The sequence below is a fragment of the Danio rerio genome, chromosome 9 (assembly GCF_049306965.1).
Source record: "Danio rerio strain Tuebingen ecotype United States chromosome 9, GRCz12tu, whole genome shotgun sequence".
In the NCBI taxonomy this organism is placed as follows: Eukaryota; Metazoa; Chordata; class Actinopteri; order Cypriniformes; family Danionidae; genus Danio; species Danio rerio.
In genome coordinates, this window is record NC_133184.1 from 49,795,875 (window position 1) to 49,801,816 (window position 5,942).

Below are 5,942 nucleotides of genomic sequence, written 5' to 3' on the forward strand. Positions count from 1 at the left end.
CTAAGCCGAAAAGAAAATGAATGAATGAATTATAATTAATAATAAGTGGTGTTTTTATTATTATAATTAATAATAAGTGGTGTTTTATTCTCTATTGTTGTAGCGCTTTGTGTTTTAGAAAAGCACATTATAAATAAAATGTAGTATTATTATTATTAGTATTATTAATAATAATATTATTAATTGTATGTAGATTATTATTATTATTATTATAATTAATAAAATGTATTATTATAATTAATAAGTGGTGTTTTTTTTATCTTGTAATTATTTAGTCCTGTACTCAAACTAATCCCTCCTTTTTGTCTTTCACAGATTAAAGAAATAACAAGATGCAATTCTCATTGCACTATCCCTTTAGGAGATTTACATGTTGTATAGTCAAAAACTGAAACATAAACAATTACCATATTATCTACTAATTGATTTCTGTAATCACATTTGTAATTATACTGTTGATCATCCCTTATACCTTAACCTTCCCTTAAACCAGCCAATACCACCAATCCTGTCCATAACCTGACCTGTATCCCAACTCAAGAGCACTAGAACTGTTCTGCAATACAGTTATTATTATTATTATTATTATTATTAATTGTATGTAGATTATTTTTATAATTAATAAAATACATTATTATAATTGATAAGTGGTGTTTTATTCTCTATTGTTGTAGCGCTTTGTGTTTTAGAAAAGTGCATTATAAATAAAATCATTATTATTATACAAAATTATTATTACTACTACTATTATTATTATTATTAATTGTATGCAGATTATTATTATTATAATGAATACAATTTATTATTATAATTAATAATAAGTGGTGTTTTATTATATTATTATAATTATATGTATTATTATAATTAATAATAAGTGGTGTTTTTATTATTTTAATTAATAATAAGTGGTGTTTTATTTTCTATTGTAGCACTTTGGGTTTAAGAAAAGCATATTATAAATTAAAATCTATTATTATTATTATTATTAATTGTATGTAGATTATTATTAAAATGAATAAAATATATTATTATAATTAATAAAAAGTGGTGTTTCATTCTCTATTGTTGTAGCGCTTTGGGTTTTAGAAAAGTGCATTATAAATAAAATCTATTATTAATATTATTTATTGTATGTAGATTAGTATTATTATAATTAATAAAATGTATTATTATAATTAATAACAAGTGGTGTTTTATTCTATCTTGTAATAATTTAGTCCTGTATTCAAACTAATCCCTCCTTTTTGTCTTTCACAGATTAAAGAAATAACAAGATGCAATTTTGAGCGCACTGTCCCTTTAAGAGCTTTACATGTTGCATGGCCAAAAATACATTTCCATCAATCATGCAAGTCTAGAAGCTCTTTGTTCTGTCGCCATAACTCTTTCTGTCCAGGTATCTGGACAACTGACATCAGATGAGCGATGTCTTCCGAACCATCCTTCAACTCTCAGCACTCAGAAAAACAGCCACAGAATGTCCAAGTGTCTATTTCCTGTCTTCATCGCTCAGCCCATCTAAACTAGCACAATGCATCTTTACGCAACACTGACACTTCATTTTATGTTATTTTCCTAGCAGCGTGTGGTCTGTATGTGTTTCTGTCATCTGTGACTTACTGTAGGACTTCATGGGCAACAAAGTACAAAATTGTATAAATAATAATTAAACCACAGGCTAATAGCATTCATTAGAAACTAATATAAATCTAATATTAACGGAGACCTATTATGCAAAAATCACTTTTATAAGGGGTTTAAACAGCTGTGAGGCAATACTCCTTTAATGGTAAACATTCATTCATTTACCTTCAACTCAATCCCTTATTTATCAAGGGGTCGCCACAGCAGAATGAACCGCCAACAATTCCAGTATATGTTTTATGCAGCAGATCTCTCATTCACACACACTCAGACACTATGGCCAATTTAGTTCATCCAATTCACCTATAGCCGCATGTCTTTGGACTTGTGGAGAAAACCGGAACACCCAGAGGAAACCCTCACCAACATGGGGAGAACATGCAAATTCTACACAGAAATGCCAATTGACCCATCCAGGATTCGAACCAGCGACCTTGCTGTGAGGCAACAGTGCTAATCACTGGGCCACTGTGTTACTTTTTATGGTAAAAATTAATTGATTACATTTTTTATAATTACACAATATAATAATTACATTGGAAAACGCAGTAGTGTAAAAGTAGCCTTAAAGTCCCAGTGATCATGTAAATGAATGTACAGTGGAGGTCAGAATTATTAGCCCCTCTGTTAAATTTGAATTCTTTATATTTTTATAAAATACGCTCTGCGCCCCGGCGCATGGTCTAACAGGGTTGTGCTTATTCTCCTAATGAGTTATGGGTGTGAGTCTAATGAGTCTCCTCTCCCATTCCCTTTAGGAGTCAGTTGCATCGCTCCATGGCACATTTGCTATTTACATGGCGAACTTTGTAAGTGGAAAAACTGAATGCTTCAGCGAGAAAACAGTTAAACAGAGCATCTGCAACGAAGATAAAGAACAAGCTTCCTCCATTCCTCCATTTTACTCTCTACTCCTTTACTTTCATAGATAATGAACAGTGTTGTACGCACTCCACTGAAGACATCCATTAGCCTACATATTAAATTTTGTTTGTCAAGCACAAAGATTTGTTTCAAAAATATTTCTAAATTCAGTTCTAATTTTCAGCAAATTAATAAAAAAACAATAATAATGAAGTGTGGTCAAAAAACTGAGTTATATCCAAATACACGTCCTATTCTTATGCCCCTTGTGGTGATACAACTCCAAAACCTGACAGGTGGACAAATCTAATCTTGTTTTTATTAAACAAATATAAATATGCAAATAATAAATAATACTAATATTAATAATAACATTATACAAACGCAAAATTTTTGTTTTATCATGAATAAACAAAACAAAACAAAAAATAATTTCAGCCAAAATAAAACAAATAAGGCTTTCTCCAGGGGTCCGTTCTTCATACCTCGCTTAAATGATCTAAGATGATTTGGCAGATCCTGGATCTTTTAATCTTGATAACTGATTTCTCACTAATTTGTTTCTTCAAACAAGTTCGCGAATCCAATTAGAATGTCTGGATGAACTGATCTGAGATCGCTGCATGTGTTTCGATCCTCGAAATCATGATCAGCAATGCAACGATTGGCTGACGGCACAGCAGCGTAATGACATCATCTGATTAATATTCAATTATCCATGTGAGCAAAATTACATCAAATTAGCAGTAAACAGTTTGTTAAATATGACACGCAATAACCTTCCACATTTGTTGTGAGCTGCAGGCTTTCCACTTTCATGTGTCAAGAGTATTTATCATGTATTTCAATGCATATCAATGTATTTAGTTCTACATTTAGAAAATATTTTCTTTATTATAGTAGCCGTTTTTTTAATCGCAGTATTAAAAATTTTTAATTGCACTTTCTCTATTATCTTTGCTTGAACTAAGCCGATCTAATCCTGTTTATATGAATTGAACCTGCTCCCGATCAGGTTTGAGCTAGCAGAACTGTTGCTATGACAACAACTCTCGGATCAGCTTTGAGGAACGAAACGATCGATTGTGTCAAATCGTCAATATCCAAATCCAGCTAACTGAGTAATCCACGTACGAAGAACGGACCCCAGAAGAAAAAATATGATCACAAAAACTGTGAAAATGTCCTCGCTTACTTGAACATATTTGAAAAAGAATCAATATTTCACAGGAAGGTTAATAATTTTGCCCTTTAACTGTAATTATAATTTTGTATCTGAAATTTTGCCCCATGAAGCCTTGTCTATGTTTTACCATAGAGTAAATCTGCCTATAGCTTCAGTGTGTCTGCACTCTGTGTGACGATGCATTTCTCAGCAATGAGGCCATCCGAGGGGAACCTTAGGAAAATGACACAGAGGCTGATAGATGTGTTTGCTGTGGCACCAGGGAAAGCAAACCTGACTGTCGCACGCCTGCTTTTTCTCAACAAACCGAATACAGCTTTAATCTATCACTGGAGCTGGCGTGCAGTAGAGACTCTGCAGACTGAATATGTACTATAAGCATGTTTGGAGTGTTAACAACGTCATCATTTTGTCACCGATATGTTCTGCTGAGTAAGATTTGATTAATAAATGGTGGATTCAGACACATCACACCTGGTTTGACGTCACTGAAGGCAAATATAATTTTGCAAGTCACACTTGCAACAAGTGAATGATGACCTCATTTTGTATATCTCATATATTCAGAAATCTTGATAGATACTGCATGGCTTGCTATGAACAATATTAGAATGACCAGAATGATTTCTGAAGGGTCGTGTGACACTGGAGATGATGGTAATGACACTAAAAATTCAGCTTTTAAACAAAAGAATTAACTACATTGTTAAATAAAATGTAAAAATTAAATAAAATTTAGTTTTGTTTTAGATAACAACTCATCAAATTTTCCAGTCAGAGCAATCGTCCAGTAAATTATTTAATGTATAACAAAAAAAATTCCGGACTTAGGGATTCTTCAGATAACTGTTTAGTGAATCAAATTATCAGTTTAGAGTGAGTCCAAAGTTAATTGTTTACTGATTCCAATGATCCATTCAGAGTGAGCCTTTAGTAAACGATTCGCTCATTAAAATGATGCGGTCAGAGTGAATTTCCAGTTAACAATTCACTCGTTAAAGTGATCCGGTCAAAGTGAATTTCCCGTTAATGATTCACTTATTAAAATGATCTGGCCATAGTGAGTCCCCAGTTAACAATTCACTCATTCAAATGATTCGGTCAAAGTGAGTCTTCAGTTAATGAGTCACTAATTCAAATGATCTGGTCAGAGTGAGTCTTCAGTTAATGAGTCACTTATTCAAATGATCTGGTCAGAGTGAGTCTTCAGTTAATGAGTCACTTATTCAAATGATTTAATCAGAGTGAGTCTCTAGTTAACGATTCACTCATTCAAATGATCTGGTCAGAGTGAGTCTTCAGTTAATGAGTCACTTATTCAAATAATCTGGTCGGAGTAAGTCTTCAGTTAATGAGTCAGTTATTCAAATGATCTGGTCAGAGTGAGTCTTCAGGTAATGAATCACTTATTCAAATGATTTAATCAGAGTGAGTCTCCAGTTAACGATTCACTCATTTAAATGATCCAATCAGAGTGAGTCTCTAGTTAACGATTCACTCATTCAAATGATCCAATCAGAGTGAGTCTCTAGTTAACGATTCACTAATTCAAATGATCTGGTCACTTATTCAAATGATCTGGTCAGAGTGAGTCTTCAGTTAATGAGTCACTTATTCAAATGATCTGGTCAGAATGAGTCACTTATTCAAATGATCTGGTCAGAATGAGTCTTCAGTTAATGAGTCACTTATTCAAATGATCTAATCAGAGTGAGTCTCCAGATAACGATTCACTCATTCAAATGATCCAGTCAGAGTGAGTCTCTAGTTAATGATTCACACATTCAAATGACCCGGTCAGAGTGAGTCTCTAGTTAACAATTCACTCATTTAAATGATCTAATCAGAGTTAGTCTCCAGTTAACAATTCACTCATTCAAATGATCCAATCAGAGTAAGTCTATAGTTATCGATTCACTCATTCAAATGATTCGGTCAGAGTGAGTCTCTAGTTAACGATTCATTTATTCAAATGATTCAATCAAAGTGAGTCTCCAGTTAACAATTCACTCATTCAAATGATCCAATCAGAGTGAGTCTCTGATTATCGATTCACTCATTTCAATGATCTGGAGTGAGCCTTCAGTTAACGAGTCACTTATTGAAATCATCTAGTGACAGTGAAACTCCAAACATACCCACTATATACTAGGTTATATGTTGTATATTTTCTTATTTTCAATTGTTTGCACACAAGTTTTTACCTAGCAATAGTAAAAGTATATAATTTTTTTTTTTACAAACCTAT

At 32.6% G+C, this 5,942-nt stretch overlaps 1 long non-coding RNA gene across 1 annotated transcript; it reads left to right on the forward strand.

Annotated features, from left to right (window-relative positions):
- Positions 1-1,286: 1,286 nt before the first annotated feature.
- Positions 1,287-5,942, forward strand: LOC141376214 (uncharacterized). Its single transcript, XR_012385646.1, has 3 exons — positions 1,287-2,978; positions 3,659-4,627; positions 5,327-5,942. It is a non-coding gene; the product is annotated as an uncharacterized lncRNA (long non-coding RNA).